This window comes from Mytilus californianus, unplaced genomic scaffold, assembly GCF_021869535.1.
Source record: "Mytilus californianus isolate M0D057914Y unplaced genomic scaffold, xbMytCali1.0.p SCAF_6, whole genome shotgun sequence".
Taxonomy (NCBI): Eukaryota; Metazoa; Mollusca; class Bivalvia; order Mytilida; family Mytilidae; genus Mytilus; species Mytilus californianus.
In genome coordinates this window covers 94,141,741-94,154,863 of record NW_026262712.1, presented here as the reverse complement: position 1 = coordinate 94,154,863, position 13,123 = coordinate 94,141,741, and the positions used below count along the sequence as shown (strand labels likewise).

Sequence of the window (13,123 nt, the reverse complement as noted above, 5' to 3'; positions counted from 1 at the left end):
CCACCTATACCTCTAGCCAATGTAAAATAAAGAAACACATAGTAATACGCACAGTAAAACTCAGTTTAAAAGAAGTCCGAGTCCGATGTCAGAATAGGTAACAAAAGAAACTAAACAAAAAGACAATGATACATAAATTAACAAAGGACTACTAGCAGTTACTGACATGCCAGCTCCAGACCTCAATTAAACTGATTGAAAGATTATGTCTTCATCATATGAAAATCAAGTACAATCCCTCCCGTTAGGGGTTTAGTATCATACAATCATAAAATATATGAGAAGAACATAACCCGTATCATGCCAACAACTGGTTTTAGAATAATAGTGTTTATTTCCGATGCAAAGACCCTATGAGTGAATCAATTATAATACCAAAATATGTAATCCTTAATGACCTGACAACAGTATCGTAACTATATCCTTTCCGAATAAGTCTGTTTAAAGGTTTGGTTAGCTTTTGGGGTGAATGCCGACATTTTTGTGCTTTGTAAAGAATATTACCATAAAATATTGGATGTGAAATACCTGAACGTATAAGATGTCTACATGTTGATTTATATTTACGAATGATTTATAACCCATTTTCCTAATTATTGCAAATGCTCAAGCGTAATCAATTGATAAGGAAATAAACTGAGTATTTTTTAAGGATATTTCTGCTGCCAAAAAAAAAGCAAATTGGCAAATAAATATACTGCAAGTGAAAGAAAGTTACTGTATAGTCTTTAACTCCATCTTTTCTTAATTGGACAGGGTTCCACATCTTTTTTGAAATGCTTGTATTTATAGCTGACTATGGGCTTTGATCATTGTTGAAGGCCGTACGGTGACCTATAGTTGTTAATTTCTGTGTCATTTGCGGACTCTTGTGGAGAGTTGTCTCATTGGCAATCATACCACATCTTCTTATTTTTATATTGTATTGTTCTAATAATTATGAATCAAATATCAAGTTTGAAATTGTCCCGGTTAACACAGCGTTGACAGAATGATTCTATGCGTATTTAAATAATCGGTTATAATATTGGGATCGCGTATACACGTCTTTTTTAAAATCTTATTTCTGCATGTTTGTATTTTAAAAAAGTGAATATAATTTGCTGCAGCTATTCATCCTCACCATTTCCGGCACTATTCGAGGTCTTGCGCACAAAACCCATTTTATTTGTCAGGTTCACACACGTGCACGTGACACAACTCTGCAATTTTATTTTAAAAATTTCCTGTCTCGATCGCTTTCACTTTCTTTAACTACACGACAAAGCATGATATAATGTTTGCTGGAGATTTTAAGTAAAAAACGAAATAATTTCTTGTACCATTATTTGTTGAATATCCACATGCACGACTCCCAAAAAATAAGAAAACTGCATCTGCATATTATCTTGAGAATTTTTATGGCTGTAATAAGGTCAAAAGAAGAACCCGCATATGAATTTTAGCAAAGAAAAACAGATCGGATTTTTTTATATAACTTGTTCCTGTATATAATGCAAATGAATTGCAGTTTTGTTAATATAATATGAAAATAAGGAGATGTGGTATGATTGCAAATGAGACAACTATCTGCCACAGTTTAAGGTAGATCGGGTGTCTTTTTCTGAGCGTCCGTTCTGATCATGTTGCAAAAATACTTTTTTGTTTTAAAAATATTTTACCAAGTATCATTTAATATGCAACAAAATACCTAAAACTTGAAATTTAAAGATTAGACTATCAAAAAATTAAGTGTCGTAAAGTATATTTAAAATTTTTGGGAAATAAGGCCCGTGACCCCCTATTTTTATTTGATATTTCGGAGTTATTAATGAAAAGCAATTCTCTCATCGAATTTTAGCCAATTCTATCGTTTAATGTTTTCGCAATAAGGAAAACTTCAGTTTCCCCTATATCAACAATATCAAATAACCCAAATTTCGTTAATTTCAATGCGTTATTACGAAAAAACAAGGTCCGTGATTCCCAGTTTTTATATTGAAATTTGAAATTACATTGACCCAGAAGTCTTTTACAGAAGTTTAAGAAAAATTTATCGTCCAACATTTAGACACCCAAGCTACCTTAAATGATGTGGATGTAAGCAATTATTATAGGCAACCATACGGCCTTCAACAATGAGAAAAATCCATACCGTATAGTCGGTTATAAAAAGACCCGACATTGTAGACCTTATTTTCTTCACCCCTCCCCCTTCTTCCCCTACCTTATACTACTGCTGAATGATACACAAAAGCACAACAAAAGAAAACAAATTTCGCTATCCCTTCGAAATTGGAATTTGCAAAGATAAAGATAAAGAAAAAATAACACGTTCTATTTTTATCATACATGTGTAGTTTCAGTTTCAACTTTGGTTCTAAATTTAGATTTTACTTTCCCCAAAAATTGCGGACGGAATAGAAGACACCTGTTTATTTTCTGCACCTTGAAAACTGAGATTTGGATGACATAGATTTTACTCTGAGATAAATGTAATAGTGCTCAATTCTTAGTTTCTGAGTGTGTAATGTTTTGTGGACGGAATCTGATGGGTTTTTTTTTTTGCTGTTGGCTTTTTCTTCGGCTTATAAATGTTGTACTAGTGGTCGATTACCCCTTAGTATCTTTTATACTTTTTACATAAATAATAAAATATAAAACATCATAAAATTTTCAATTGCATAAAAACGGACATGCCAACGTCTTTCTTGTTCAACACACAAATTCACATGCAATTATTCGTTACCTACAATTTTACGCTACAGTACACTGTGAATTTCATTCAAAACTATGGTTTTTCAAAAAATATTGTGGGGTCAATTCTGGTTTGATTTTAATGAATTTGATACGAATAGAAGCAGAATTGTCACTGGTATATTTGTTTATTTGGTTATAATTTTGTTGTTTAGGCGTTTTTACCTTCTGTTGAAATAAACACGAGTGTACCTGCTCCTGCGTGTCTAAAACAAAAACAGTGGTAATAGAGTCAGACTAACTCACAATAGGATACTCAGATTTCTGATTGGAGTCATTATAATAATTTCTTTGAAGTTTTGAGATAGCACATGAATACTTGTTTGGATTCATGATATACCGCACGAAGTCATTTTTCTTTCATGTGCCCATTTTTATTTCATGGAGTAGGGGAGATAACCCGCGTAACTAACGACGCACGTTTTTTATCCTAAATTCCGCTAGAGGCGTGCAATTACGTACACTTCGCCTTAAATGAAATCGTACCTCATGCCTGTCGTTAAAACGGGGTAATTAACACAATTTAAACTACTTTAATAAACGAAATTAAATGGAAAGGCAATTATCAAACTTATCAAACACAAACAGGTATATAAATATTGACCCAATACCTAAATACATTTATTAACGTTGACCTTGACACGTACAATTATATGATAAGTTTATTGACAATGGAGCTATCTCATATTGTGGTAAAAGTGTTTATTTACTTATTACTTCCTGTAAACGTTTCTGTTTTTTTTTATCACAAGAACAAAAATATAAGTATTTTTTTTCATGACTTACTTAATCAAAATCTGAATATTCAATTGCTGTGTCATGTTAATAATTAATAATGCTTCCATAAAATTATTCTTCCTGGTTGTATAAGATTTCAACATTGGCCCTCCATGATGAATATAATTTATTTTACCTGTATGTTTCAGTTGCATGTAGTACACAAACAAGTGATCAATATTACCCCTCCAACTTGTTTTACAACAATAATGGACTGAAGTTAATACATGGAAGATGTCGACAAGCTGCAAAATATTACGCAATTAGAATTCCGTTCAAAAACACCTTTCAATATTTGCACAGTCAACCGAAAAAAAGACAAAACCAACGATAGATATAAAAATATGCCAATGAGACTACTATCCACCAAAGTTCAAATGAAGATAGAGTTTGCTTTTGTTTTTACAGAATACCAAGAATGAAGAATCGGTTATCAAAACACAATGCGTTTGACCATTTCCATTCTATTGTTTTTGACAGAACTGACATTTGGAAAAGGTAAAATTAAAAACAGTTTACAATATAAGGAAAACGATATAATTGATTCATTAGTTAAGTTATAATAATCTTAAGGTATAATATGATCTGTTAGAGTAAATACAATCTAAATCTGTTTCCTCTTGCAATTATGGAAGCGCATATGGTACACCCCTTGTAAAGTTATTTTGTTGCAAATAAGTCGGAATTATTAGTTATGTTGTGTGTTATAAGCTGGAATCAAATCATCATGTGGAGTCAACTTGTCGGAATGATGAAGAAAAAATTGTATTGCAATGTCGACTTGCTAATTTAAATGTAATGACATAGTAATACGAAGTCGACATGTTGAATTCAACTTGTTAATTGATTAAGTCGACAACTTGTTTATTTGATGATGAGGTAAAACCACGTGACCATTTTGGAAAAACATTATTCTATTTTTAAATCGATTTCCATATGTCGTTTGTTTAATGTGCCTCGGATGAGTGTCGCAATCCATTGAGTTCAAGTTAAAATTTAAGGTCGAGTTGTTGCTCAGAGTTATTTGGTATGAAAATTAAGGGGAAACGGCAGTCAAATATCAGAAAAAAGGTACTAAAAAATAACAATATTTCGGACATAAGGGGGATATCCCCACACCACTTGGTCCGGCGTTTATTTTCCTTAGTTCTCAAACGGAAGAAGTATTATAATAAATTCGCAAAGGTTTTGCATGACATTGCTGCTGTCAGTGTAAAATTGTAATGTTGACTGTAAAAAGTTAATTTATTTTTCAGTAACATACAAACTTTAAATAATTCATGAAAATTTACAAATTTATCAGGACAAAACAGTTTTATTAACTGCAAAAAACTGAAAGCTTATATAAAAAGAAGATGTGGTATGATGGCCAATAAAACATTTCTCCATCACATACCAAATCACGGAGATCTATTTGTCACTGGTATGGTCTTCAACAATGAGCAAAATCCTTACCGCATAGTAAGCTATGAAAGATCCCGAAATGACAAATGTAAAAAAAAAACTAGAAACAGAACGATCTAAATGACGAAGACGCCGACACCATTATCGACGACGGAATACAGCCTAGGTTTGCCGTGTCTCACTTCCGCGACATTAATGTCGCAGGTACTACACAAATCAAATGACTTGTACTTTGTTGTCAAAAAATGAAACACTTTTAATCAACTCACACTCAATTTAAAGGGAAACAACGGATAATATATGTTCCAATTGTCGTAACCACAAATCCGTCCTCTTTTCCTCGAGGATGACATACCGCATTAGACCAAATAACTGGGTTTGTAATTTCACGAATAACACGACAGGTGACTCACGTTGAGCAGGATCAGCTTACTCTTCAGGAGCATTGATATCTACGCCGGATTTTAATGAATCTATATTGGCCAGTAATATCGATCTATTGAGTTAGCCAGCTGCAACTGATTTTTATAGCTTTTGTTGTGCTGTTACACGGCGTAAATCTCCATGAATTGTTATAAATCTTGTATAGGAGTTATTCTTTCAGATCAAGATAATCGGCTCAAGTAGGATATACGGTACTTTAGTTCCGGCTTTTATGATAAATTTATACGCGTATGTATTCATGGGCAATAAATGTATTCAAATTATACAATGAAAAAATAAATGACTGGTAGACAGGTTGACAATGTGTTAAAAATGCATTTATTTTTGTGGTTGACTGGTTGACAGGTTGACAAGTCGACAAGTTGTCAATGTTAAAAATGTAAATACTTTTATGGTTGACTGGTCGACAGGTCGACAGGTTGACAGGTTGACAAGTTGACAAGTTGAAAATTTAATATAGTGAAAATTGAAGTTATGGTTGACAAGTCGACAGATTGACAATTTGAAAGAATTTATCTAGTGTAAGATAGTATTATTGGTGACTGGTAGACAGGTCGACAAGTCGACAATATGACGGGGAGAAACGAAAACTTTAATAGTGGTTAACAGGTTGACAGTCAACAGGTTGACAGGTCGACAGTCGACAGGTAGACAGTTATAAGTCAAGACTTGATAAAAAGGTTAAAAAACTGGACTGTAAAATTAAACCTATCAACTTGTTAACTATTTCACTTGTCAACCTGTCGACCTAAACACTTGTCAACCTGTCAACCTGTCGACCTTTCAAGATGTCGACCTGCCAACCTGTCGACCTTAACACTTGTCAACCTTTCGAATTTCACACTTGTCGACCTTTCTAGTGTCAACCTGTCGACCTTTTAGTACATATAAACTGATTTACTTCATAAGTTAAACCGAATTACTTCTCTGTTCTTCCGATGGAACTACAGTACCATTCATCCTACTTGACCCAAAGCATCTACAGAAAAAAAATTTTGTATTATACAGAAAAATGAACTGTTTACAGTAAACATTACAAGTAATAGCTTTTCGAAAAAAGCTAGCCGTCTCTTAGCTGATGAAAGTGGAAAGTGTTCTCGCTTTGTAGATTAATTCATTCAGAAAAGCCTTGCATGTCAATCAACAAATTTTACCACACACGTTATGAAGCAGTATATCGTTTAATGTTATGTATCAAATAAGGTCCAACGGAATAATCCTTCAAATCATGGTTGTAAATGCTTTACATAGTTGTCAAACAATTTATTCTCTCGTCATTAAATATTATAACCATGCTCAAGTTATCTTATGTTTTTCGTGTATAAAATGTGCCGGTAACAGTGAGGGACTGGATTGAATGTGAAACAATCATGTGTGTGTTGATGATGATGGAAGTGTTTAACGACCTTGACTGGCCTTTGTGTGTGTTTACAGGAGATTAGGCTATTTATAGATAAAAGTTACCTGTGTACCGATATGCATGATTGGTGACCAGGCAAAATCTAATTGCTAAAATAGAGAGTACAAATCCGATACTCTACGGGATTGACAGACATTTACTAAGTTTAGATTGTCCCAACCAATCAACGAACTTTTTATTATTAACGTCTCAGTATATCTTCCAATCAGGTAGTTAGAAGCATTCAGCCCGCACACTGTCCATCGTTCAATTCTTAATAACGTCTCCGAGGAGACGTTAACAATTTTACACTGACAGCAGCAATCGCATGCGAGACAGAGGGTGCCGTGGAATCCTTCGCGAATTTATTATTTTACTTCTTCTGTTTGAGAACTATGGAAAATAAACGCCGGACCAAGTGGTGTGGGGATATCACCCTTATGTCCGACATATTGTTATTTTTTAGTACTTTTTTCTGATATTTGACTGCCGTTCCCCATTTTCATACCAAATAACTCTGAGCAACAACTCGACCTTTAATTTGAACTTGAACTTATAGCGACACTCATCCGAAGCACATTAAACAAACGACATATGGAAATCGATTTAAAAATAGAATAATGTTTTCCAAAATGGTCACGTGGTTCTACCTCATCATCAAATATAATCAATTTACAAACTGAATTCAACATGTCGACTTCGTATTTCTATGTCATTACATTTATATTAGCAAGTCGACATTGTAATGCAATTTTTTCTTCATCATTCTGACAAGTTGATTCCACATGATGATTTGATTTCAGCTTATAACACACAACTTAACTAATAATTCCGACTTATTTGCAACAAAATAACTTTACAAGGGGTGTACCATATGCGCTTCCATATACAATAGTATTTAAACAATATACTTTTTTACCCTTTATACAAATATTCCCCATTCCAAACTAAAAGACAAATTGAAAGAATTGGTCCTGCTTTGTTTCATAAAAAAAGGCCAACGTAGATACAAGTATCACTTGTCTTAGGGAGGGATAAATCGTACATTGATTCAAACAAAAAAATTCTCTGAAACGGACATTATCAGGATGCTTGATTGCCAACACATTTGTAACCTTTGGAGGACGTGTTTTTCTACATACAATCGACATTCCCATGTGAACCAACTTAGCTCCTCTCCTTGCTGACTTATCCCTTTATTCATATAAGGCTGACTTTATACAGGAGCTTCTTAGTAAGAATGAAAAGAAGCTAGCATTGTCCTTTAACTTCACGTTCCGCTATATAGATGATTTCCTCTCACTAAATAATTCAAAGTTTGATGACTATGTTTAACGCATCTATCCCATCGAACTTGAAATAAAGGATACAGCAGATACAGTTAAGTCTGCCTCATATCTTGACTTCCATCTACAAATTGACAATGAGAGTCGGTTTAAAACAAAACTTTACGACAAAAGAGATGATTTCAGCTTCCCAGCTGTGAACGTTCCATTTCTATGTAGCAACATTACAGCAGCGCCTGCATATGAAGTATACATCTCCCAGTTGATACGATATTCCAGAGCTACCATCATCTATCACGATTTCCTTAATAGAGGGTTGTTTCTTACAAGAAAGTTATTAAACCAAGAGTTCCAAGTGGTGACCGTCATCGTTTCCTTGAATGTGACCTATCGAATTAGACTTATCACCGGATGTGTACTTACATGAGCAACACGACGGGTGTCACATGTGGAGCAGGATATGGGTACCCTTCTGGATCACCTGAGATTGGCCCAAGGTTTTGCTTTGGTTTGTGTTGCTCAGTCTTTAGTTTTCTATGTTGTGTTTTGTGGGCTTTTGTTATTCTTTTCGTCGTTTTTCTATTTGTGCCATGGCATTGTCAGTTTGTTTTCGACATATGAATTTAAATGTCCCTTTGATATCTTTCGACTCGGATAGTTTTGACACGTTAACGTAATTCAGCTATCTACGAAACCGAATATGAAAAGAGGAGATAAGTGTGTTTGAAATAGTAAAATATGTATAATACAAAATATATGTATAATTCACAATAATTCATCAAAAATGGCACTAAAGAAAATCAGTTAGGACCTTCTTCATATACAAACGCCGTGAAAAAGTTCGACCTAACAATAAAGCACAAACAGGCTTTCTGAAACGTCAATTGTGAAATGGTGAAAAATTGAATGTATCAAAGTATCTTGATTAATGTTTTTTTTTTCAGTTATTCTGTTAACTAATGTTTTCCCTACAAAATCAACTGAATAACTAAAATAAATGTAAACATATAATGCAGAGTTTAATTACTTGACATTCGTATATTTCAAGCGGCAGTGGCATATTACATATATATAAATTAATACATGACTACATGGCAATAGACCAATAGTAAACATTTGTAAAAAAAAAAAAGGATAATCGAAATATTGAGTTAATGCTATCAAAATAATGATTTTAACAGGCAGAACAATCAAAAATAATGTTAACATAATATTTAACAGGAAAAATATCATGGAAACTTTTGACCGAACATGTAATTTTTGGACGTGATGTTCAACTACAGTGTGACTTGCCAAAACAAACGTGCTGTCCAACTAGGACATGGAGAGGTGGTCATGATTATAAAACTTTGACTCTTAATGAATGGTCATCAAATTATACAAAATATGAAGAGCATTTGATAAACGAAAATGGAACATCAATATTGAATATTAAGTCATTTTCCGAGGACGATGTGGACATTATTTACCAATGTAGTTATGGATTCTCCAGATATGAAGCCGTTTTGGAGCTGACAAAGCAGAGATATGAGTGTAAGCTATTTTTGTGTAATTGCATACTGATATATTCATAATAACATTTTGTGTGATATAATACCCGGATAATATCATAAATATATGATAAAGTAAATACACTCATTTCAAAAGGCAAAATTTACATTTCTTGGCAGATAGGTGAAACTCTTTTTGCAAAGCCCCGTCGAGATTTCATTGGGAAATCCGAATTAAAATGTTGAAATTTCAAAACGAATAACCAAACCACAAATAAAAAAAACACCTGAAAATATCCTTGCTTTAAACTATTAAGAAGTTATAAGAATGAAAAAAGTTCGTTCAGCATCTTCAAAAGAAAGGGGTTCCTTATTAGTTGTATGAAAAAAGTATAACACAAAAAAAAACGAATTCTAGGGTAATTTCAAAAATCAGTCGCTAGACTTTATCAACCAACGGAACGAATGGAAACATTTAATTAAAAAATAATTCAAACAAACATACAAATAAATCTAACAAAGACTTGAATAGAAAGTTGTGTTAGATGTCAAATGGTGTAAATTGAAGCATTAACAAACCATCAAATGACATTATTTCATTATGTTTTCCTCTGATTATCTGTAATATTTTCTATCTATATCAATAAAAGGTTGTCACTCTCTAACGAAAGGTTGACCATAAATTATTTTGGCTATTCTGATATTTTTTCAATGCTCCAAACTGTTTCATAGCTATATTATTTCTTCCAATACCTGATCTCAAGTGTAACTGATAACAATAATTCATATCGTTACAATACACTTATATTGACTGGACCATTATATAGTTATGACATACGGACGAATTAATAACTTGAATTTTATTTATTCAGATCACCCGGTCAAATTGGTTCCCGCTACTTTGAGTTTTAACAGGTCACATATATATACAACAATAACATTAGAAAAGGTTTTCCCAAAACCTCTGTGTAGTGCCAACGCTGATGTAAGTAAAATTTTGATTTGAATAAAAGGAAATTGTGTTTTTTTCGCCCAATCCTTCCGTGTTTATTGCTTTTGTGTTAACATACATGTCATAATTCCTTTCTATTATATTACACGATACCAAACGAAAACTTTCACCATACTTTTTAGCTGCATTAAACAATGCATATTCAATAAACTTGAGTTTAATAAAAAAAAAAATGATATTCCACATGGACAAAATAAAGTTTATTACATTTAATAAAAGCACATGGGAACTATCTAAAAAGCGGTGTTTTTCACAGGAAAAGGAAATTACAAATGAAGCTCTGAAAGTAAACTCAAAACATGACGGAATCTTTTATAAATCAATGGTTGACTTCAAGTATATGGTCGATTCTCAACATTGTGTTGGTTTGGTAACTATTACTTGTACCATTGGAACTGTACGCATAACTATTGCTAAAAAGAAGTTCTCGTGTCAAAATAGTAAGTCATTATTAAAGAGATAAATGGATCTTTTTTGTATTATGATATGATATGTGTTGGTAAATCGTACTATTCTTTTAAATCATACGAGAAAAAAACTGAGGGAATTATACAATAATTTTCAAGATATTCCATGATATTGGTATTAATAAAGAAATTTTATTGTGTCGAAAAGAGAGGCGGAAGATACCACTCAATTTCGTAAGTTCATGACGTGAACATTTAGAATGAGGAAATATTTGGTTCGCGTTGCTGTTTTTTTATTGTTGATTTCCTAAAAGACTATATGCAGGATAACGACTTAATGTCCAACATTAATAATTATGACAGCAAAAAGTAAAGAAAATCCCAAATAGTTATAACAGAAATTAGTACTCAAAGACAATTCAGTGATGCATATCTTCTTATGACGTTACACATCTACTTGTAATCGTATTTGATAAATAAAGGAACACAGGGGATTGCATACTATGAAGAGATTAATAATAAAATTGAGAATGAGAGTTGATTTTTTTATTGTTGTTTGTTTTTTTTATAATTTTATATTATAGGTTATTCAAACCAAAGCAGTCACCTTGCTCGGACAGGTTTCATCGCATCAAGCTCATATGACGAAGAACCAACTGTTGTTCAAATACTTTTAATAATTGCATTTTTCCATTCCATCAAGTAAATACATTCTATATCTTTTAATGCATAAAAACATTAAATTAATGATATCAAATGTCCTTGTAATGGTTTGTTATATAACATGTTGAGTAGAAAGGTTAATTATTCCAAAATATCCTTCTTATATTATTGTAAATATTTAATTATAAAGTATTTAAAATATCAAGAAAACCACATAGATTTTCTGAAAATATCATTATTGTCTATTTATAGACAATAATAACATGATATTTATATGAAAATGACCTATGTAAATAAATTGTTCAATTTGTAAAGGTCACTAACATACACCGTCATATAACGGAAATCGTTTATTGCAGTATATCGAAGGAAGCCAAATGATCGTTACATAGTTTAATTTAAACATATTCTAATTGCAAGAATAACAAAAATGATTTAAGATAAGTTAAAAAAAACTATATAAAGTACAGACGTATGAATCTCAAGTCAAACGATGTAGTTTATCAAAGTTTATTAAATGTTTCCGAAATAAAGCCAGACTATTCAATACTAAACAGAAAAAAACATTCACTGACACATGCGAACGTGTTTCGATAATTCTAAGATGGGTGTCAGCTTCGGAGTCGCATGCCTCCCTTATTTCAATCACGGCTCATGATAGATGACTTGCCTACTTTTATTGTATTTATTTTTCAAAAAGGTCTCAAGTCACAAACTTCCAACGTAACAGTACGCTAATTGTAATTACAACCAGAACTGGTTTGCTATTATGAACGATTAAGAAAAACTGTGTTTATATAGAACATTAAAAAAATATTTTTTTGTTTAGAGGATTACTTGAAATATGGTTTTAATATTAATTTACTCACTAAACTACGTAGTGGAACATTAAAACTGAATAAAGAAGTTGGTCGTTTTGACAATATTTCAAGATAATACCGTATATGTATATGTTGTAATATGAATTGTATAGAAAATGAGTATTTTGTATTAGTATGTCCTGCCTTTAGATCTTTGTGGCTACAGTTTTTACCTAAATACTATTGTACAAATAATTGATAGCATGTATTTCTTTTGCAAGCTAGCTCAAAGATTTTAACCAAAATCTTGTGTAAATTTCTAAATGCGGCATGGAAGTTAAGATTACAAATTATAATTGCATAACAGTTGTAGTTCTGTGCTTGCTATGACTTTATTGTGTTGTTCTCTGTTTACTGTCATTATGTCATTATATATCATGTTATTTTGCTATAGCATTATGTTTGCTTCTGCAATAAAATATTCATTCATTCATTCATTTTTTGAATCAGTGGGTGTTGTTGGTTGTTTTAAGCATCAATCAGACCTTTAGCTGTTTCACATTTTGGCATGACGGTCCTTTTATAGCTTTCTATACTGTATGACATTTGCTCATTGTTTAAGGCCGTACAGTGTCCCCTGATTGTTTACAGCCTCGTCGATTGGCCTCTGGTGGACAGTTGCCTCATTGGCAATCATACCATGTC

General features: G+C 32.4%; 1 long non-coding RNA gene across 1 annotated transcript; it reads left to right on the top strand.

The window, feature by feature from the left end:
• The first annotated feature begins 3,376 nt into the window (after positions 1-3,376).
• On the top strand, positions 3,377-12,911 carry LOC127704679 (uncharacterized). The gene is made up of 6 exons (XR_007983460.1): positions 3,377-3,428; positions 3,922-4,011; positions 9,268-9,579; positions 10,409-10,521; positions 10,805-10,988; positions 11,540-12,911. It is a non-coding gene; the product is annotated as an uncharacterized LOC127704679 (long non-coding RNA).
• Positions 12,912-13,123: the final 212 nt, after the last annotated feature.